At 40.1% G+C, this 24304-nt stretch overlaps 1 long non-coding RNA gene across 5 annotated transcripts in view; it reads right to left on the bottom strand.

Annotated features, from left to right (window-relative positions):
• Positions 1-24304, bottom strand: part of LOC121828163 (uncharacterized) — a 116316-nt gene that overhangs the window by 37953 nt on the left and 54059 nt on the right. For 3 of the 5 annotated variants that reach the window (XR_006070671.2, XR_006070667.2, XR_006070668.2), the window contains 2 exons: positions 23443-23540; positions 14184-14756 (listed from right to left, as the gene is read on the bottom strand). This is a non-coding gene — a long non-coding RNA (uncharacterized LOC121828163). Of the gene's footprint in view, positions 1-10326; positions 14001-14183; positions 14757-23442; positions 23541-24304 lie in introns of those variants that run through there. The other 2 variants (XR_006070669.2, XR_006070670.2) reach the window with 2 other exon arrangements.

Genomic DNA, 24304 nt, shown 5'->3' with positions numbered 1-24304 from the left:
CAAGGTCTGAAGGGAATAGATCATGAATGAAACACTCAGCAATGAAGGCCCCTGTTGTTAGGTTGATGTTTTTGTAAGGGCTGTAAGAAAAGATTAATTCACTGTTATTCTCCAAAGAAATGGGTCTTACCTAATTCTAATTTTTAAAGCAACAGATGTACAAACAAGGAAAGTGAGTGGAGCAGGATGGAGAAAAGCAAATGTGGATAGAAAAAGAAGAGAAAATCTTTGCAACTCCAAGAGGCCATGGGTAAAGCAACAAATGCTGGACCAATTAAAAGAATGGACCTAGGTATTACAGTTCATTTTTGTATCATGCTTCCTGAGTTACAAATGTTTTTCATACAGCACATTTTTTTGAGCTCAAAACAATTCTCTACCTCTATTAATCATTAGTCACTACTATTCATAAAATAGGCACAATGAAACCCCACTATTATCTATGGCTAAGTCTTGAGCTATGGTTGTTTAAAATCCTTCCTAAGAAAGAAGGAAACATCATAGTATCCATGAAATAAATAACACCAGATAGGTCTATTGCAGCTGATTTTTTTTAACATTTAAAAGAAAGCTTTAGAAAATCAATCAATCAACTGTTCTTCCCATTTTCATTGAGTGTCTCTTATTTGTTCAATCTTTTTGTGCAGGTACTATGCTAACTGATTGGGATAAAATTCAGTGGCCTTGTCCCCATTCTCAAGAAGTCCACAGCTGAGGTGATGATCAGCGAAAGTGATCCAAGTGCAACAGAATAAGATGATTTGTGTGTTGGCTAGGAGTCTCTAGAGGAACAGAACTGGTATAGTGTGTGTGTGTGTGTGTGTGTGTGTATTAATACGTATATGGGATTTATCAAAATGGCTTACAAGTTATGGTCTAACTGTTCTAACAATGTCTGTCTCCTGATGGAAAGTCCAAGAATTCCATACTAGTTTTGTCCATGAGGCTGGGCATCTCAGCTGATTTTCAGCACATGCTGGAATCCTGGAAAAATTACCTTGCCAGGGAGAGCAGGGGAAAGCAGGGAAAGAGAAAAGGCTTCCTTCTTCCATGTCCTTTATATAAGCTGCCACCAGCAGGTTTGGCCCAGACTAAGGGTGAATCTTCCTACCTCAAAAGGTCTGAATTTAGACTTGGTTTTTTCACTTCAAATGATTCAAACAAGAAAAATAACTCAGCTGATGAGCCCCCATGGAACTGGACCAGGCCCTCTGGATAAGTGAGACAGTTGATTAGCTTGAACTGTTTGGAAGACCCCTAGGGAATGGGACCAGGACCTGTCCTTGGTACATGAGCCTGCTTTTTGGAACCTAGAGCCTATGCTGAGACACTTTGCTCAGCCTTGGTGCAGGGAGGAGGGGACTGGACCTGCCTCAACTGAATCTACCAGGCTGGGCTGACTCTCCAGGGGAGACCTTGCCTTGGAGGAGGTGGGAATGGGGGATGGATTAGGGGAGGAAGGCTGGGGGGTGGGAGGAGGGAGGGCAGGGGAATCCGTGGCTGATATGTAAAATTAAATTAATTATAAAATAAAAATATTTTAAAAAAGGAACAATCCCTCAAATGTGTACCCAGCCACTGTGTACTAGTGTTTCCAGATATAGTCAAGTTAACAACCAAGAACAGCCACCAGAGTATAGCAATGCAGTCAAGGAAAGGATGTATTGGGTCACAGAAATTCTAAATATTTCAGAAGAAGAGCCCTGCCTCTGGTGTATGGAGGAGCCAGCAAAGTGGAAAATACTTAAAACAAATTGTATTTAGAAACTATAGAGTTTAATATACTCAGTGTAAAGTATATACCTGGGTACAGAGAGAGATGAAGTTGGAAAAATAGGTGGAAGATTGCTTATGAAAGGATTTGTAACATAAAAAATGTCCACTTTTCTCCAAATAGTTAATTAAATAATAGCCAAAACTGTGAGGCTCAGACTGCTATCAGATCTGTATACTAAAGAGCAATATCGATTATGCACTGTGGAGTCAAGGATGTTATCAGAAACTTGTGGTGACATATTGTGTACCCTAATAAAATTTGCCTGAAGACAGAGAACACAATGAGCCACTAGATTAAACATAGAGGCCAGGCAGTGGTGGCACACACCTTTAATCCTAGCACTCAGGAGGCAGAGATCCATCTGGATCTGGAATACATGAGATTGACTCAGTCTAGGAGAGAAAACAGAGCCAGGCAGTGGTGGCACACACCTTTAATCCCAGTACTGGGAAGCACACATGCCTTTAATCCTAGGAAGTGATAACTGGGTGGACAAAGGTATACAAAGCATGAGGAGATAGGAACTAAAGGCTGTTCATCAGAAGCATCCCTTTCAGTTAGCGACTTTTTCAGTTGAGGAAGCTCATTCAGCTAGAGGCCTAGAGGCCGAGGCTTTTCAGCCTGAGGAGTCCTAGAGGAAAGAGGTGACTTGTTCCTTTGTCTCTCTGATCTTTCAGCATTTACACCAATATCTGGCTCCAGGTTTTTATTAAAGACCATTTAGAAATTCGAGCAACAGAAACTGACTGTAGAGCCTGTGGAGATGGCTCATTGGTCAAGAGTACTTGCTGTTCAAGAGTGGATGCTGAGGACCTGGGTACAATTCTCAGCACCCACACCTGGTAGCTCACCACTCTCTATAACTCCAGCATCAAGGATTCTAATGCCATTTTCTGGCCTACTAGGTAACACTCATGTGCACAGATGTACACACAAACATAAATATATATACATATACATAATTATAAATATTTTTTAAAGAGACTGTAATGTAGACAAATTTCTAAACAGTCTTATTAAATAAGAAACACAGATCCAATGCTGAAGATCATTGCCTGGAAAAATGGGATACATTTTAACTTCATGCAGTTGGTTGGCACTTATAAAAAATTTAATTTTGGTAGGGAGGATAGGAAGATTGATCATTTGGGCTTAAAATTTAAAAGACATTAGAGGGTGTATTTAGCATTAGATAAAGGATTTGAAAAGGGATGCCTTCAGTTATACCATTGGTTGTAAGATCAAATATATATATATATATATATATATATATATATATGAATGATTTCAAAGAAAAACTAAAAGTTCATAGTCTTGCACATAGTAAAAATTATTATGCATTGTTCAAGTAGATAAAAAAAGATATTTTTCTACTTGTCTTAGTTGGGGAGGAGATTAATAAACTAACAACTAAATTTATGTCTTTTAACATTCAGTTGATCCAAGTCGTTCAGGCTGATGACTTCATGTTCTTGGACTGGACTCTCACCCAGTTCCTGAGCCCCAGAGGGCTGACAGTTTACACAACATTTTCCAGTCTTCTCTGTTGGGACGTTGTCCTGCTTTTCCCGCCCTTACTCTCTGGAGCTTTATTCCAGCTCCTATCACTGGTATCTCTGTTGTTTGTGTGTTAATGTTAAGATATTTCCAGCTATTGTCTCGGAAGCTATTGGAAGCACAGAAAAGACAAACTAAATATTAAGAGTTCCTTTGGGGGTCAGGAGAGATTGCTCAGTGGTCAAATCGCTTGCCAGGAAAGAGTAATGAACCCACATATGTGCTGGGCAGATGTGGTGGACCCTTGTAATTCCAGACTCAGAAAACAAAGATGGGTCCCCAGAATAAGCTGTCAAGCTCTGGGTTTGATGAAGAGACCCTATCTCAATGAATATTGTAAAAGAACAATCAAGGATGAATCTTAATACACATGCACATGCCCTCCCACACACCATATCCACACACGTATTCATACATATGCATATCACACACACACACACACACACACACACACACACACACACACACGCTCATGCACGTACATATTTAAAAATGGGGGAAAGAATGGCAGACCCAACCAAAAGGAATTTTACTATGCGGGTTAAATATTGGCCATCTACACAATTGAAACAACATGCCCTTGTTTCACTGCTTACAGACACTTGGAAAAAATATTTTCTTATATATTAAAATCACATATGAAAACACATTGTTGAGCAGCTGAGCTCTTTGAAAATTTGGAAATTAGACTTAGTTACTCTAGAGCTCACTGAGGAAACTGATAGCAATGGGAGCCATAGGCTGACATGAATGCTACTGGACTTGACAACCTGAGTTTCTTCAAACACAAGTGGCGCCCTTATACACACTCAAGCACACACACAGATACACATAAAATAAACAAAGTATCAGCATGTAAATATACGTAGAATACACATATTTGTAGCAGGAATCTTAAAAGTTCTTGTTAATAAAATCAAACCTGAGTCAGGTATTGGGGTGAATGCTGGAAGATCAGAGAAGCAGAACAAGCCACAGCTACCTCACCTCACCAGTTCCTCAGCTGATCCTGTTTCCTCAGACTGGAAGCCTCTGAGTCCTTATCCAAATGAATCTCAGCTGAACCACTGCTCAAAAGCCTAAAAGCTTAACCAGCCAAATGCTGCTAGTTTCTGGTCTTCATGTCTTATATATCTTTCTGCTTTCTGCCATCACTCCCTGGGATTAAAGGCTCACTTCTTGGGATTAAAGGCATGTGTCACCATGCTTCGCTATTTCCAATGTGGCCTTGAACTCACAGAGATCCAAGCGGACCTCTGCCTCTGGAATGCTAGGATTAAAGTGAGTGCCACCATTTTTTTAGCCTCTGTATCTAGTGGCTGTTCTGTTCTATGACCCAGATAAGTTTATTAGGGTGCACAATATTTTGGGGAACACAATACCACCACACATATTTGCTGGATATTAGTGCCATAATGACCATATTTTTATTTATTAGCTGTTTTTCAGTTTACTGTTTATCTGTGGTATCTATTAACATATGTGTTACATGGAGACAGTCATTGAATATTTGTTGAATAAACAAACACCAGAATCATTAAGGCTTCAAGCTGTAGTTCCAAACTCATCATTTCTCCAGGTGTATTTTTAAAAACTCAGCTAAAATCCATGACATGAAAAGTTGGAATTTTGTCATTTCTTAAGCACTAATCCACATTTCATAGAAAATGCTAAAAAGAAAGTCAGGTACCAAATTGGGCTAGCCTGGGAGAAATCCAAGAATAAAAACAGGTGTGAAGATCAAAGGTGAAGGAAAGATAAACAGTGAGTATGATGGAGTTCTCACCCATCTGAGGTGCCAATTGTAGCCTGAATGTTTAGGTTATTGCCTCCTTTGTCCTAAGGTCCTTGCATAGATGTGTACTCCTGTGCAGTCTGCCTGAAAAGCTCTGAGTCAAGTATTCTACAGCCGTTTTAGTTTTAACTAGAGATAATTGAAAAGGAAAAGTCTCCTGTCCTTGACGTTTGAAGACAGCATTGTGGGATCTGTCCCCACCCTCAAACCCCGAATCATTTGTTTTATAAAGAGGGTGTAAACATTCTGTTCTGCATTGTAACAAAAGCTAGATTTCCTTGTGAGGATTTGCTGATTACGTCTGGCCAGATGGCGTCTACATCCTGCATTTCCTCCCTGGTCTAAGCTTTGATGATCCTCAGCTGCACAGGCCCCGTGGTCTGCTCAACCTTTTCCCAGGGTGCTGTCAACTGCACAAAATGATTTTTTATGGATCAAGCCCTACAAGTTATTTTATATAATGGTGTCCAAAAGAATAAAAAAGAATACAAGAATAATGATTCCAAACAAACCTTCACAAAATTCAAATTTAGTATAGGATGACCTATTTTGTATTTGATTTGTGGTTGTCTTTTGGTGTTTTTAATGTCTTGGATTAACAAGAAGGCTCAGTGGGTAGCTGCACTTGTTGCCAAGCCTAATAATCTGAGGATCTGAGTTCAAACCCTGGGAATTGTATGATGGAAGAAGAAAACCAATTCTCCTACTTCCATACATCTGCCTCAGTACTCAGTGTGAATGCATGTGCACATTCTCTCTCTCTCTCTCTCTCTCTCTCTCTCTCTCTCTCTCTCTCTCTCTCTCTCTCACACACACACACACACTACAATAAACATTTTGCAGATAATAAATATTTTATATGTACAGTACTTGGCAAAGTGCCTTGTTACATATTTATTAGTGTTTTTAAAATTTTTAAATTTAAAATTAAATTTTATTTTTTGTATGTAGGTGTTCTGCTTGCATGTATGTCTGTGTACTACTTGCATGCCTGGTGCCCATGAAGGCCAGAAGAGGGCATTGGATCCCCTGAAACTAGAATTACAGATGGTTGTAAGCTGCCATGTGGGTGCAAGGAATCAAACCTCAGTCTTCTGGAAGAGTAGCCAGTGCTCTTAAAGCTAAGGCATCACTATAGCCCTAGTATTTATGATATTTACTATTATGCATCATTAAAAATAATTATTGATAGTTGACCTATTTTGTTTGCAATTAATGAATATGTATTATTTATATGTAATATCTATCCACATATACAATTATTATACTTGATGTATGCTCACTGACTGACAGAATAAATTGTGTTTTAGAAAAGTGTTGTAGTTTGTTTTTTGCTCTTTTTTGGGGGGGGGGGGGGCTGCCACCCAGCTCCTAAATAAATCACACAAGGAGGCTTATTCTTAATTATCAATTATACCCAGCTTTAGCTTGGCTTGTTTCTTGCCAGCTTTCCTTAACTTAAGTTATCCCATCTCTCTTTTGCCTCTAGGCTTTTCCCATTCTCTTACATATGCAAATCTTACTCTTACTCCATGGTTTGCTGTGTAGCTGGGTGGCTGGGTGGCTGGATGGCTGCGTGGCTGGGTGGCCGCGTGGCTGGGTGGCCGGGTGGCCGGGTGGCTGGGTGGCCGGGTGGCCGGGTGGCTGGGTGGCTGGGTGGCTGGGTGGCTGGATGGCTGGGTGGCTGGATGGCTGGGTGGCTGGGTGGCTGGCCCCTGGAGTCCTCCTTCTCTGGCTACTTCCTTTTTTCACTCCTCCATCTCTTTTCTTCTTCCTCTTCCCAGATTTCTCCTTCTATATATTCTCTCTGCCTGCCAGCCCTGCCAATCCTTTTTTGTAGATGAATTTCTAAACAGCCTTATTAAGTAAGAAACACAGAGCCAAATACAGAGGTGCAAGCCGTAGAGATCAGAGCAATAGCCGCCAACTAACCTTAGCTTACTACCTCGCTGTAGGTTCCCAAGAGAGACTGTATGGTTCCTTTCTGCTCACAGTTACCACAACAGTCTTATTTCACAGCCCTAAGAATGGAAGTTGAGTGAGAACCAGAAGCAGGAAGGAATTACTGAATTGCCTGCATTGACAAAGAAAATGCCTTGATAAAGTCTGTGCTTGCATTTCAGAAACCCTAGGCCTCATACATTATTTTTTAGTCTTTAATAAACCAAGTGTAAGATAAAAAGTAAAAATGTTTCAGATGCCAGACCATGACATGCCTAATATGAATACAAGTTCGATTGTAATATCTAAATACTAACTTTCATTTCTTCATATCCTAATAGTTGGTAATAATAACATTCAAGGTTTAGCAAATTGCATTACATTGTTAAATGAACTGTACAAATACAATATCTTGAACAAGATTAGAAAAAGTACATACAGCATTTTTTAAATATCAATCTCAATATATATAATTTGTATATAATATATAAAAATCCAATCCAATGTAGAATATTTAAAACTAGTAATTGTCTTTTAAAAGTAGATTCAATAATCTACCTTTTTATCTATATCATATCTATGTCCTCTCTTTTCTTTTCAGAGTAGATTCAATAATCTGCCCTCTATTCTATCATTTCTATATATCTTCTTTTTTTCAAACAAGAACCTTAAATCTCCCTTGTTTAGCTCTTTTCCTAACTATTAACACTTTTTTTGTTTTGCTATTGGCCATTTAGCTCGTTATTAAACCATCAGGTGTTTTAGACAGGCACAGTAACACAGCTTCACAGAGTTAAACAAATGCAACATACACAAAAGTAATAAACCTTAAAATGATATTCTACAACAGAAAAGTCTGTTTTTTCCATCTTATTCCTTTTGTTTTTTTCTGCCTCAACTGTCAGGAGTCACTTGTCACTTGAGCCCAGTTAGCATGCATTTTCAGACATGAGATGCCCGGCCTTGCAACATTCTCTCTCCTCCCTGCTTTCTCCAGAATCATTAAGGAATGTTTTTCGATTCCAGAATTATTTCTCTTATCCCTCCCACCCAATTCCTCGATCCTTGTGAGAGATGATGTTGTCTATCTCCTTTTGCTTCCTTAAGTCTTTTCTTTTGGGAACTTGTTGCTGTCTGCAGTGATACTTCATTCCAAGAGGGGGCCTAGGTAACATCTGACTCCCCAGAGCGCAGCAAAAATCAGCAGGTTGTCATTTCACAAGAAGTTCTATGAGCTTTAAGAGGAAACCTCAGAATTTTACACTCTGGAAAACATTCACATATCAGCACACACTCACACAAAAGCACTGAAACCAGACTAAACATGGTATCTCACCCAGCTGTCTCACCAAGTCATTGTACTGGCACCTTGAATGAGTCTACCATCCCTCCCTCCCTCTATCTTGCTACCAAAGAACCAGACAATTACTTTCAGTTATTCTACAAAAGGGAGGTTCATGGAAGTAAGTTCTATCAACCCTTCGCACAACAGAGTAAAAATAACCCTTTATGTTTATTTATCTTATTTGTTTTTGGTGCTAGGGATTGAACCCATTTATGAGGCAAGTACTCTACCACTGAACTACATTCCCAACCACTGTGATTTTTATTGTTTAAAGAATTGCCTTCACTATCATCAGCATCTTTATTGCAGAAGGGGATGCTGACCTCTCCCTAAGCGAGCACGTATCATTCCTGTGTTAGAAAAGCAACTCTTAGCTTTGAAATAACATTGGCTCCCATCATTCTCAGCTCCACACCCCCACACACAGTAAAGTGACTGCTGTGAACAAATTTGGGCATGTGGCTTGCTGTTCAGCTAGGCTAAGGGTACGCTTCCCGATTGTGTGGGGCATGCCCCTGTATTCCACCAAGGGATATTTCAGCTCTGGTTTTACCAAGCTGGTAGAAAGGCTTGTTCATTTCTAAGAAAACTGTAAGACAAAAATCTTGTGAATGCATTTTTGTGCTTCACTTACAAAAATGTCATCGTAACAATTTTGTAAAGTGTTAGAAAATGTTGGGGGAAGTGTTAGGAGCAAACAAACTAATATCTAACAGCTGAAAAATCCTCTGTGTCTGCATTTCTAAAGGCTTGACTCATGTGCAGAAGTTTGGAAGATACTAATACTTGGAATCCATCTCTAACAATTCTGCTTTATGTGGTGAGGTGCAGCATGTCCCAGCACCAGGGTTTCTGCACAAAGATCCAGGCAATTCTATCTGAAGCAACAATTGTGTGTGTGTGTGTGTGTGTGTGTGTGGGTGTGTGTGTGTGTGTGTGTGCGCGCGCGTGCGCGCGCGCGCGCGCGCGCCTCTATGCTGGCATGCATGTGCTTGTATTTATGTGTGTCTGTGTGTATGCACATTTCTGTGTGCATGTGTATGTATGTGTCTCTATGTGTTTGCTTGTGTGTGTGTGTGTGTGTATGTGTGTGTGTATTTTTTCAGAATCTGAGCAAAAATTTACTTACACTCCTTTCCTTGAACTACTAAAAGACACTGCCTCTTTGTGTGAGAATATACATTTGGTTGTGAGTTAGAAGGTTCTGTTACACCTACTGGAAATGATTGGTTTATGCTACTGTTCAAGTCAGTTGTTTATGGATTTCTTTCTCTGTGTCCTATTTATTATTGAAAGCATGGTTTTAAAGCTTCATATTACTATTGCATTGACCTCAGAATCTCTTTGAAGATCTACCAACTATGACTTGGTCAAACATATAATGTGTTTATAGTTGTATTTAGGATAGGCATATTATGTACAATTATGACCTGGTTATTGTTTCATTTGTAAATAAAGCATGACATAAGTAATACAATTTTCTGTCAACTTAATGGAGGTGGGACTTGTAATGGCTATTCTTCATTGTCAACTTGACCACATCTGGATTAACTAAAACCCAAGCAGCTAGGCACACCTGTGAGAGATTCTTCCTGATTTGATCATTTGAGGTAGGAAGACCCACCCTAAATCTGGGCCACACCTTCTTATGGAATCCTTGTAAATGATGTGGAAGAAGAAAACTTTTGCCTGCTTGCCATCATTCACACTGGAAAGTTCATATATCCTGCTGCAGGACCATACCATGTAAGTCACTGTAATAAATCATATATATATATATATATATATATACATATATATTTGTGTGTGTATATATATACATACACATACATACATATATACATACACATACATATACACATACACATACACATATACATATACATATATATGTGTGTGTGTGTTCTGCGGTTGGAAATCTTAAACCATTTATCCTGAAAATGGAGACTTTCTGTCAGTATCCAGAAACTTTGCAGACCAAGAAAGACAGGGATCATTTAACACAAGGTACTGAAAACACATGTCACTTAAAATATTATCCCCAGAGACAATTAGGGGCTGATAAAGTCTCATAATAATAACTGGTTTTAGAGTTGTCTTCCCTAGTAGTTTATTGAAATGTTTTAAACAATTGCATTAACTTCTTCATCGGGTAATCCATAGATCTCCATTTTGTATGTGTGTGAGTTCTGATAAATTTGTTGTGTTTCTTCGGCAGTTTTTTATATTTCCTAATATTGCTTTATGCTCTTATGTCCCTTGCTGAGGAGTCTTCACATTTGGAAATTATGTCACTGCTTCCAGATCTCATAGACCACCCATTGTTGGGAGCTAAATACCTACACTAGGGGTTGGAGGGGGCACGTGGACATATCTGCAGAAGTGGGGCTGCATAATGGCACAGTTGTGAGGAGGCTTTCAGCATCTTTGGATCTAGGGGACATAGTGGTGTGAGCTTTAAAGCTAGGTTCTGAATCAGCAACACCATAAGGATCCTCAGCAACAAAGGTTCCTGGGATCCCTCTGCTACTCTTTTCTCCTGCCTGGGAAGTCACAGCTGAGCACATTGCTTTCCACACTGAGTCCTGCTGCTCTGTGGATGGGATGACATGGGGTAAAATGAAATTGCTGTTCCTCCTCCTTCCATGCAATTATCCCTGGGATTGTTTTTATTACTAAATTTTTGTAGCTTTTTTTAAATGGACTCCAGGGCTCTCCTGTAGCCAGTTTCATCCATTCACACTGGCTAAATTGTTTTTTGTTGTGGTGGTGGTTATTTTGTTTGCTTGGTGGTTTGGGGTGTGTTTGGTGTGTGTGTGTGTGTATGTGTGTGTAAGAAAAGACCTACTTTTTAATTTACCATCTTGCTAGTGCTTTTGCTACTGACTCTTGATTTGTCTCATAATTTTGTAAGGATTCATGTTAACTTGCAGAAATACACCAGTGCAAGCTATTTCTTTCTGATAACAACATAAATGAAATTATGCTTTCAATAGGCAACCACTCTTATCCATGTAAAATTTTATAAAGCCAAATAGTGTAGCTTATTTATTTGTTCATCCACTCATTAATTCTTGACCTGTACAGCATTAACAGGTTTTGTATATAATGTCACAATTGTAAATTTCCTTTTTCATATATATACATATTTACATTTCTTTCCCTTGTGTGTTTTACTGATTCATGTTACCCTACTTTTACTTTTCAATGCTAGGGTTTTATTTCTGTGTTTTAACTGAGTTACTTTCTGATTTATATAGGGCAACATAAGAAAAAAACATTTTATTTCATGGTCTGACCATTTAATGATTTCTGAAGCATAAAAATTAATTTATTCTCTGCTGGGTGAGAGATGTCAGACAATTTGATTTAGTGGCCTTTTTGTTAGGTCTACTGAAATCAATGGAGAAAACTTTTCATGCTTATTCCCAAGAAGAAAGCAAATTGGAAACTAGATCAGCGCTTTGCAATTAAGACAATGTGTATACATTGAATTTTGTCTTGTGTATATAATTCTGGGACTAGGGTTACAAAATCGCTCTCCCTCTTCCTCTTCCCCGTCTCTCTTTCTCTCCTCCTCCTACCCCCTCTTTCTCTGTATGTGTGTAACTGAGAAAAGCTTTCAGTTTTCAGCATTTGTGAAATATTTTCCTACACTACAGAGTATTTATATGTTAGATTTAAAAAACTCCCTAAATTAAGGTCTGTTCTGATAAGAAAGTAACAAATATAGACCCAGTTCTAATATCCACTGAAAACAAAGGCATGCAACTTCAATTATTTAAATTGTGCAACCATTTGAAAGAGGACAAGGTGGAGGAATGAAGACAGGAAAGAAGAAGTGCAGGAGAAGAAAGAGGAAGAGGAGGAGGGAGGACATCTCAACAAATCTGTGGTTAAGAGTTATCCAGCCCCTGAACTTGGTTTCTTAAAGGATTGATACAGTTCTGAACTAGCAGTTCCATTGGGTGGTTAAGAGCACTGGTTGCTTTTCCAGAGGACATAGATTCAATTCCTTGGTGGCTCAAAACCCTCTGTAACTCTAATAAGTCCCAGGGAACCCAATACCTGTTTCTATCCTCTGTGGGCCCAGACATTCACATGGTGCACAAACAAACATTCAGGCAAACATTCATATACATAAAATAAAAAATACATAAAATAACAAATAAATGTATATTTTAAAAACAGGTTAATATTTTAGAAAAATTAATGTAGCTTCATAATTTTGGATTTAAAAATTTCCCAGAAAGATGTCATTTCTTTGTGTTAATCAATACAGAGGAAAATAATACCTTTGTAAGGTATTGATTTGTTTTCTCTTGACAGCATCTGTTCCCTGAATTTCCTCTGCTTCTTGCAATGGATGTTTCTACCCTTGTCATCAGCCCTTCCACAAACCTAGCTGCTCCTGAGCTCCATTAGAGTTATCTGCCGCCCTGATGATGTGCAAGAAATGTACCTGACACTTTAGTAACTGCACAGTTGATTTTGCTTGAGCAAATAAAATACATGTTAACGCACATATAATACACATTGTAGATTTGCTTCATATATGTTCTTTGAAGTCCCTTGTGTCTTATGATACCTACAGTATAGAAATCATTTCCTACCTTGTTTTGGAGTAACTCTCTACAGATTGTTTCCCTGCATGTTCAGATATCTCACAGGCAGAGGCCGTGACTACCTTTGCTGAAGATGATCTTTGCAAAGGTCTTTGTGTAGCAAACAGCCTTGGAAGAGAGCGCTTCTCTCTAGAGCAGAAGATAGACTTGTGTAGTCAGCATAGTAAAGATAATGGCTTCCTCTGTAATAAATTTCACATCATTTCCCTGCAGCACCTGCTAAAAGATACAAGTCTGTCTAATTCTTGGTTTCTTGGCTCTGATTAAAACTCTCTCATGTGAACAAGATTGCCTGGCCCCTTTTACATGGGTCTCTCTATGAATAGGTTGGCGAGGGGAACAAATGCCACCATGAAGGTCACACCGCTTGCTTTACTGTAATAAATAGCCCTTTGTCTCTGACTTAAGAATCTTGGGTCTTTTGCCAGGACCCATGAAACCATGACAGTCTGATTTGTTAATGTACAAGCAGGATGACAATTTGTATCTCACAGTAACCTTTCAACTTTTCAAAGCTATCAGGGAGCCAACCAAAGCCCTTTCACAGAAATATTGAAAAGAGGGAGAAAGCATAAGTAGTTAGTGAGACTGAAATTTAGATTTACATGTAAGGAAAGAGAGCTCTATACCTGGACAGAAGTTTACCAATTATTCAGTGGGAAAAGCAGAGAAAAGTACAACAAAATCTTGAGAGATAAACACTGTTCCAAGACATTTCCTGTACACATTGAAAGAACCATTGAACTGATTCTGTAGGGTTTGTGGATCCAAAGGTCAGGAAGCTGAGCTGCTTTTTTGTAAGACCCCACAGCAAAGTTACACATGGGCCTTAATGAACATCACTCCACTGGAGCACTGTTGGTTACTGGAGGAAATTGACCCCAACTTCTCACTTGTCTCAATGGGTGGTTGAGGATGTCCTTTTGTGCTTATCAGAGGATTCCGTCACAGGCCAGGGATCTGGTTTTCAAGAAAGTAAACTTGTCTGAGAGGCTCCTGAAGTAACAAGGAACAAGTATCTTTTTTTTTAATTTATTTATTAAATTTAATTTTACATATCAGCCATGGATTCCCTTGTTTCCCCCCCCTCCTGCCCCCCCTCCCCCTGTCTTCCCCCCAGCCCACCCCCCATTCCCACCTCCTCCAGGGCAAAGACTCCCCCGAGGACTGAGATCAACCTGGTAGATTCAGTCCAGGCAGGTCCAGTCCCCTCCTCCCAGGCTGAGCCTGTATAAGCCCCAGGTTTGAAACAGCCAACTCATGCAATGAGCACAGGACCCGGTACCACTGCCTAGATGCCTCCCAAACAGATCAAGCCAATCAACTGTCTTATTTATCCAGAGGGCCTGATCCAGTTGGGGGTTCCTCCGCTATTGGGCTATTGGTTCACAGTTCATGTGTTTCCTTTCATTTGGATAGTCGTCCCTGTGCTTTTTCCAACCTTGGTCTCAACAATTCTCACCCATACAAACCCTCCTCTTTCTCACCCATTAGACCCCTGGAGCTCCACCCGGGGCGGAACAAGTGTTCTTAAGAATTCTTCCCTGGGGAACTGAATTCATCAGCTCCAGCAGTGGAAGTGAGGGTGTTGTTTAGAGGATGGTGAGAATGACATCAGAGGACTGAGTAGGGGTGGTGGTTGTTGTTGTTGTTGCTGTTGTTGTTGCTGTTGTTTAAATTCCAGAAGCAGACAAATTCATGGAAGTGTGCTGTCATCTAAGATCAAGAGGAACACTGAGTAACTATGCAGCACTCAGTTATTTTTCAGGTTCAAAATAAATCTGTTTCAAAAGTGTACAAATCAGTGTATAACCAAGGGCATGAAAAAGATAGCCCTGCTGTATTTAAGAATAAATATTATTTAATCAGAATTATAAGTCCACTTTTAAGAAAAAAGGGGGTGTCATTTAGATCTGGAATGTAACTGTCCAAGATAGATGGTCAGTTACATCAATGGAGTACATGATTCTAGCCACATAAATAGTATAGAAGATCAATGTTATTTGAGAAGATACTCAGAAGATTAGGGAAGCATGAGTACAAAAATTAAAATTAATGCCTGTGTGCAAGTTGGCAGGAGGCTAAAGGAAACCAATACCCTTCCCTGCTCCTCACCTACCCAAGGAATATAAGACAAAATAAGAATGATTTGAAGCCAAAGCAATCTTGTGCTGGAAGGTGCTACACGATACAGGAGGAGAAAAATAATTGTCACTCTTACAATGGTGCAACAGTGCCAAGAATGTCATAGGAGTAGCCAACTACTTACGGTTTAGGATCCAACTCTTTAAGATGAAACCCATATCTATCATTGTTATCGGGGCCAAGAATCTGAGGCTGGGCAGGTAGTAGGCCCTAGAGTAGTGGTTCTCAACCTTTCTAATGCTATAAACAACCCTTTAGTACAGTTCTTTATGTTGTGGTGACCCCATTCATAAAATTATTTTTGTTGACACATCGTAAGTATAATTTTGCTACTGTTACAAAATATAAATATCTGCTGGTCTTAGGTGACCCCTGTGAAAGGGTCATTCAACCCTCCAAAGGGGTTACCACTCACAGGTTGAGAACTGCTTCCCTAGAGGATAACCTACTACTCTTATACTGCTAAGTAGACACAGCATTTAGCAACTCCTACTGGTTGATTGCTATACCTACAGATTAGTGATTCCCTCAACATTCATGGGAGGTGTCTTTCTATGGTAGATGGCAATTAACAAAGAGACCCATAACTTGTCAAGGTGTAAAGAATAAGAAGCTGTAGAATACTCAGAATAGCTTGAATGGGATCTCTATATCCCAAGAGTCGTGTGAAAGACGGTAAGGGCCAGAGTCGGTGGATGACTACAAGCAAACAGTGTCTTTGGGTCACAACAGAGCAGTTGAACACATGAACTAACAGTGATTGTGACAGTATACATAAAGCCTGCACACAAAATTCTGCCAGACCAAATTCCAGCGTGGGGAGGGCAGGTGGGTACAAAGTCATGTCCCAAGCTAAGGAGCTATTAGGGAAGGAGATTCAGTTTTCTTCTGTAGTGTGGACACTGCTAAGTTAGCCACACTCTAGTTCATATCCACATACACAAGAGCATATAGGTAGCACAGATTGGACCCAATAGGTTTCAAAAAAAAGTGGACACAAGTAAGGAAGGAGGACTAATCTTGGAGGAAAGAGTAACTGGATGTGATCAAAATACATTGCATGAAATTCTAAAAGGATTAATAAAAATGTAAATGCAGTTGTGAAGTACATCACTAGAAGGCTGTGTGACTTCTTATCTGTAATTGGACAAAACAGCATGACAAACTTCTTGCTTTGCCTAGAATCATCTGAAGGATTTAGTTGGCCTCACAGTGAGCCTTGCCTAATCCTCTCCATGAGTGATCTGAGTATCCATCTTGGTGGGGAATTACTACTTATGGTCAGAAGCCTGTTCTGCAGATCTCTTGGGATGCTGTGGCCACAGGACTAACACTCACATTAATAGCCATGCTAATGAATTTTGTTCTAACTCTCAAGATTGGAGACCAATGATATGACACTTTGCCACCAAGCCTGAGAACCTACAACTCATCTCTGGAACCCATATGGTGTAAGTTGACAACTGTCTCTTGGAACTTGTCATCTGATATCCACACATGTGCTATGTACACGTATACCCAGCACCACAGATGAATAGATAATAAATGAAAGGGAAGTTTTAAAAACATTTAAAACTGGATTGCTTTTCTCCCTCCCTCCTTTTCCCCTCCATCTCTTTCCTCTTTTTGCCTCAGGAGACAATTTTCACTTTTGTGTGTCATTTTACAACCTTGTTATATCAGTCACTGTATTTCAGTTTTCCTTATACTTTCTTTGAAAGAGCTTCACCATCCTTGTTTGCTCATTGTGTTCAATAAACCCTTAGCGTGACTTTCCTCCAGAGGAAAACCATGTTTTTCAACCTTTGAAAATTCTATCCTGGCATTGTTGAAAGGTTAAAGCAACAGTATATAAATCCAGCCTTTAATCTATAGGTTTATGGCTAAAGGTTATTTAATAAATATAAACAACCTACACATTTGGTTGACCATGTGCATTTTTGTGGACTCTTCTGACTTATTGGCCTTCAACCTTATTTCAAGCTCTTCATAAAGTACAGTATTTTATGTGGCCTCTAAGACTTTAGTATTCTACCTTGTCATATAAGTCCTTTGCATTTTACTGTTGAAAATGGGTTTTAGGACATTTGGTACATGGAAATTCTATATATGCATGCTGCCTAGTTTTTGCAGGTCACTAAAAACATAAGATGTTTCTCTCAAAACTCTCAAAATTTTTATATGTTGGTGTTTTATAAAGCTATTGCTCTTATAAAATTTTTGCTTAAAGAATCCAGATATTACCATTATAATCCATGCTATAAGTAACTAATACAATTTTGAAAGATATGACATTCAAATCAGTGTGGGTAAGGTTATTATTATTTTGTAGGGGTGGGAGAGTCTGTGCCATGGTATTCATATGGAGATCACAGACCTGGTATGGTGACCTACACCTATAATCACAGAATTTGGGAGATGAATGTAGGTGGATTACCAAAGTTCAAGGCTAACCTAGACTACAGAGAGAACATACAAGTGAACCCAGTGCTGGTCTCCCAAGATGATAGAGATTACAAAATGACTCTGTCTCATTAGCCTGACTACCACTAGTTTAAACAGTACAATTGTGAATGGGGACAAAAATCACTTCTGGAGCCTCAGAAGTCTTAATAAAGCAATAGTAAACCCCCAACAAATTAGAAATGCTTGAAGTACCTTGGCAGAGAGAAGAAAGTAAAAGAAGCTGAGAGAAATGAAATCCTTCAATGAATCTATCATGTAAGGATGAAGTCCCAGCAGAGGACTATGGTCCATGAGAGGGACCAGAGGATCACACATTCACTAAGACTGTCATATACATACTATATGAAGGGCAGGAGTATTAGTCAGTTCAGAGATGGCTCTCCTCTGTCAGGAGGGATGACACTCACATAGGCAGTCATAGAGTGAGGCTTATTAACACAGATGGGGACAATGTTTAGGACCCTCCAGAAACCCATCATCATTTTTTCTAGTTGATCCTAACTGTAATTTCTAAATTGCCATATAATTTCATACAATTTGGGATAAAGTCTTATTTGACGACATTGAAGAGATTAATAAAACAACAGGCCACAATTTCCATGTTGACCAGCAAGACCAGAAGCTGAGCTGAGAAGAAGTTAAGCCAGTGTGACCCACGGGGACATGTGTAGATGCCTGTGATCATGGTGTCCTTATGAGAAAAAGCCTTGGGCAGCAGCAAATGTTCTACTCAGGAAGAGTGGGGGGACAACAAGAGAAGAGCAAGAGCGTGAATAAGATGTCAAAAGCCTTTGCTCAGTTACGACAGCTGAGAGGACTTTTCAGTTTTACAACTTGTTTTAGTCAGGGTTCTCTCGAACAGTGTTTCTTTTGACCCCACAAGTGGCACACATCAAATATCTTGCTTATTAGATATTAACATTATGATTCATAACAATAGAAAAATATAGTTATGAAGTAGTAAAGAAATAATTTTATGGTTGGGGGTCACAACATGAGAAACCATATTAAAGGGTCGCAGCATTGGAAAGATGGAGAAGCACTGCTCTAGAGGAACAGAAATGATAGAATGATTATATATTAAAGGAGATTTATTAAACTGGCTTTCATGGTGTGGTCTGGATAGCCCAACAATGACCATATCATGCAGGAGAGTCTGAGGATCCAGTAGTTGCTTGGTCTATGAGGCTGGATGTCTCAGCAGCCCTAATCTGGCACCAAAGGCCTAGAGGATTCCTCGGAGCTACTGTATTCAGTCTAGATTGGAACCCACAGAAGCTGACTCTAATATCAGCAAAGGAATGCTTTGGCAACAGAATAAAGGAACTTGCCATTGAAAGTAAGGGCAAGCAGGCAGAAAGAAAGTTTCCCTTTCCATGTTCTTGTATCTGGACTGCCACCAGCAGGGACTGTCTACATATAGGGTGGGTGTCTTGATTCAAATAACCAAGTCAAGGAAGTCCCTGACAGAGATGACCAATGGCTTGAGTTTTTGTTGATTCCAGATCTGTCAAACTGGCAATAAAAACTAACCATCACAGAGGTCATTAACAAAATCCAAACACCCCTTAGAAGAAGGACCCTATAATAACATGGAAAGTGTATAGCTTACTACCTTTCTAAGATCATTCCTAAATGGACATCTGACTATCAGTCCCAGCCACTGAACCCCACAAAGCAGAGACAATTACCTGATATTTCAAGAATTATTAGATTTAACATCAGCTCATTTGATGCCACTGTGCCGAGGAGAAAGCCAGCCACAATCTCTTGTACCACTTGGTCTCTTCAGAAGACCTGATGATCAGCAGTCTCTGATGTCCAGAAACCCATCATCATGTTTTTCTAGTTGGTACTAACCATCACTTATAGACTACCATATAATTCTATACAATTTGGGATAAAGTCTTATTCTGTCTTTTAACATCTGGAATGGCATATTTGTTCCTCTATTCTTTTTTTTTTTCCAGCAGACACACGGTGACTATTATGTACAAAGAAGTCTAGTGTTTGGCACTGTCTGCTGCTCTTTTCTGATATCCCTGCCCTTTATGTTTGCTTCAAAACTGTCATGTTTAATTCCACTGGGTTTTAGGAGCCCTTGGTTGAGGTTATGGCCCATTGATGGGCTTTCAGTCTCTTATGGCTTTCTCATCTGACCTTGCCTATAGTTTCCTACCAGTCTCTACTTTCTAAACCCAGTCATCAGCCTCCTAAGATTAAAGTGTAGTCTCTAGGAAAATACTCTGCACCTCCCAACATGGTAGTGAAGTTACTCTAATGAAAAACAATTTATCCCTGAGTACAGATTCCCATGTAATATTCTCAAATGATGGCTGATTCCTCCACCATAGACCTACTTGCTACACAGGTATGGGTGTCTGAAGGTGCCTTCACTGTATCTTTCCCCTAAACCCACCAGTACTAACATCCCACAGAATCCTGCTGAGCAAAGTGGTACACACCCATAAGTCCAGAGCTTTGGAGTCTAAAATGGGAGAGATCTGAAGTTCAGGACCAACCTGGGTGTTAAGAGAACTTGTTTCTAAAAGGAGTTTCAGGCCATCAGAATATGTCATCATTCCCTTCCCAATGCTCGGCCCTCTCTAGTCATCAATAAAATGCAGCACTAAGTATTTATTTTTACTTTAATTCCTCTTCCCATATTCTCAATTTAACACAATCTTCTCAGGTCTTTTGGCCCTGTTTGTTGAAACAGCTCTCCCTGGCATCAAGAGTAATCCCCTATTGCTACATGTTTTGCTGAGTTCTCTGTTCTGGTATCCTGGTGTCTCTAAGCAGCATTTGTAACTAAGGTTTCACCTTTCCTAAATTATCTCTGTCATTTGGCCTTCAGATACCAATGTCTCCTGCTTTTTCTCCAACTTGTGTGTGCATTCTCTCTGCTCTTATCTACAATTCCACACTAGCTTAGTCTTTGACCTCCTCTTATCTAGCATCAGGACCTCCCCCAAAGAGTTCATTCAGCCTTGGATCTTCCCATACCAGCCCTAAGCTGATGGGACACTTTCTTGAGCTCTAGCCCTCCAGAGCCAGCCACTTACGTTGTGTCTCAAAATGGAACTCCTAATCTCCAAATCCTTCTTCTCCAGTCCTTCCCATCTCAGTAACTGGTAAATCTATCTTCCCAATTGCTCAGGCCAAGGAGTTCTGTGGGACCTTTGTCTTGTCTCTCTCTTTTTTTTAATTAAGAAATATTTTTCATTCATTTTACACACCAATCAAAGATCTCCCTCTTCCCTCCTCCCGCCCTCCCATCCTCCCCCTCCCAACCTACCTCACACTCTCCCACACACAAGAAGACAAGGGCCTCCCATGGGGAGGTGCATCCAGTAGAAGCAAGTCTAAGCCCTTCCCCCTGCCTCAAGCCTGCACAAGGTGTCCCATCATAAGTAGTGGGCTCTAAAAAGCCTGCTCATGCACCAGGGATGGATTCTAATCCTATCCCCAAGCAGATCAAGCTACACAACTGTCTCAATATGCAGAGGGCCTAGTCCAATCCCATGTAGGCTCCACAGCCATTGATCCAACAACTTTCATGAGTTCCCACTAGTTTGGTTTGGTCGTCTCTGCAGGTTTCCTCATCATGATCCTGATGCACTTGCTCATAGAATCCCTCTTTTATCTCTTTGACTGGACTTCTGGAGCTCTGCCTGGTGTTTGGATGTGGATCTCTGCATCTGCTTCTGTAAGCCTTTGAAGAAAAGCTCTGTGATGACAGAGTATTCATCGGTCTGATCACTGGGGCCAGTTCAGTTCAGGCACCCTCTCCATTATTTCTTGTAGTCCAAGCTGGGGTCATCTTGGGGATTCCTGGAATGTTCTTTGTGTTCCTGATCTCTCCAAGACCTTTATTATGAAGTCTCTTTCTTTTCTATGGCATGTCAAGTGCCTTGACAAATCTTAGCAATTCTGCTTCAAATATTTATCAAGAAAATAACCACTTTTGACAGATTTACTACTAACAGCTCAGCCAGCCACCACCAGCCCTCACCTGAATCATGATAACAGCTTCCATCCTTGACTATGGCCACTTCACATATTACTTTTTTTAGCAAGTAGTGAGAGTAATTTGTATAGCATGCAAACTCAATCTGTTCATACTTCTGCTCAGGGCCCACTAATGGCTTTCCAGTCTCAGAAAATTCTAGACACCTACAATCATATTCTTTCCATCCCATCTCTCTGATTTTATGCTAAATACTATGCTATACATCTTTGAATTGCTATAACAGAATGTCTAGTGTCCCACTTATAAAGAAGATGGGGGTTACTAAAGCTCATGATTTTATAAGCTGAAGGAAGGTAATGGATGAAGATTTTACAGTGAATGACAGACAATGGTGAAGTTAAGGTAGCAGAGAGAACAGGCCTGTTCCTTCAACAACCCTCACCATAACACAACCTTCCACATCATGTCCCCAGTGACCCAAAGATATTGCAGCAGGCCCCATCTGAGGTCCTACCACCTCCCAATAACATCACTCTGGGGACCAAGTATCCAATAACAATGGGTTTTAACAGTAATAATAACAACACATGTATATCTTCTTTCAGGATCAGCATTCTTTTCTAACATCTTAGGGGCTCTGCACATGAATTCATTCAAAATCAGCCTCCTTTCCTGCTGAGTGTCTATATCTCTCTCTTTTCCTTTGTAATTCTGGCCAGATAGAGGATGGAGACACAAAACAGAGACGGGGAGGAGGCCAGGGTCCCACAGTCTCCTGTGAGAGCCTATCCCTAATGACATAAAACCTCCCAATAGGTCCCATCTCCTAAAATCTCCACCTCTAATTGATATCAAACTAGAGACCAACCCTCAAACATAATTGAGCGTGTGGCGCCACATGCTGCCATGCCTTTCCCACCATGGTGGACTGTATCCCCTCAAACAGTGAGCCAGAACACATCCTTCCTCTGCTAAAACATTGCTCAGAGTTGTGTCTCCATTTTGGAGCTATTGGGAACTAGTGTATTGACTTTAATTGACTTAGATTTTTCTCAAAATATATATCAAACAATAGATAATGTAGATGATGCCAGTGTTACAACACAAAAGAAAAATCTCTCATAATATAATTGACCTTCCTAAGGCTGTCAGCATGACTCATGTCTACAGTATTGGGTTCTGTGACAAAATTTAATAAAATCTGCTAAACTCAATACTTTCCCCCCCCCGAAAACCTGGTTTTTAAATTTAAATGTATTTATTTATAATAATTATTATTTGTGTATAAAAGAGAGAAAGAAAGAGAGGGAGACAGAGGGAAAGGGGGTGTTGCAGGGCATGTGTGGAAGTCTGAAGATGACTTTCAGCTTTCAGTTCTCTCCTTCCACCATGGGTTCCAGGGATTGAACTCAGGCTTGTGCAGAAGGCACTTTTTCCAAATGACCCATCTTGTCTGCCTTCCATTTAATTTACAAAGTTCACTATAAAATTAAAATTATCATATTTAATAGCCTCACCCCTGACACAGAAAGAGCATAAAGTAGATGTTATTGCCAACACTTGTGCTTATGGGAATGTGACTTCTGATGGCAGAATGCTTTTTGTGCAGCTTTGTGTAGTGCGTGCGTGCGTGCGTGCGTGCGTGCGTGCGTGTGTGTGTGTGTTTTATAGGTGGATTTTTTTTTCATGACAAGAATCTCATGTAACATAAGCTGGCCTCAAACTTACTATATAGCCAAGGATGGCCTTCTCTTCTTTTACTTACATCAGTTTCTTAATCAGTAATTTGGGGAAATATTTTGGTTCTTAAATACCCACCTCAGAAGCACACATTTAATAAACAGTGATCTCCAAGCAAAGCAACTGTCGCTGCATATCTGGTTTGGTGTCTTCATTTGATGTCTGCATGACCAACTCTGAAGATGGTGACAGAAAAATCAGAGTCAGGAAAATGTCTTCACAGCAGGACACCACGGAGAAGTCAGAGTAATGAGGCAATACAAGAGATAGACCAAGCAAGGCAGGGCCAAGAATGGCAGTGCAGAGAAACAGTGCAGAAACCCAGGGTCCACCTACAGCTCACAGCTCCTTGCAGATGCTGGGAGACACAGAACACTCTTCTCAAACAACATTTAAAAGTTAGAGCCAACCCAGTGAGACAGCTCAGTCATTAAAGGCATTCAGTATCAAGGCCATCCTCAGCTACATAGGGAGTTTGAGGCCAGCCTGGGTTACATGGGAACCTGTCTGCTCTGCTTAAATATAATTGTTAAAATAAACATGTACCTATAATCCTAGCACGTGGAGGCTGAAGCAGGAGACTGCTGCAAATCCAAGGCAGGCCTGGGACATATAGAAAAGCACCACTTCATAAAAGAAACAAGTAAATAAAAAAAAAAACAGAATCACTTCACTGTAGAACCTTCAAGATGTCAATCATCCTTCAGTGATTGAAGAGACATGGTGGAAATAAAGGTTTTATCACTTACAGGTCTCGGAGAGTTCACAACACTCCTGACAACCATATACAGAGGTCAGAGAATGCAGACAGGGAGACAGGGAGAGGGACAGACCCATGGGCCAAAACTTTGTTAAGGGAAGGGAATTTTCTAAGCGGTTTTCTGTGGGGCGTTTCAGTTGGTAGCTGAGAAGCCTGTCCAATTCGGATGTAACATGAGGG

Source organism: Peromyscus maniculatus, chromosome 3 (assembly GCF_049852395.1).
Source record: "Peromyscus maniculatus bairdii isolate BWxNUB_F1_BW_parent chromosome 3, HU_Pman_BW_mat_3.1, whole genome shotgun sequence".
NCBI lineage: Eukaryota > Metazoa > Chordata > Mammalia > Rodentia > Cricetidae > Peromyscus > Peromyscus maniculatus.
This window is presented reverse-complemented; position numbering and strand designations above follow the sequence as displayed.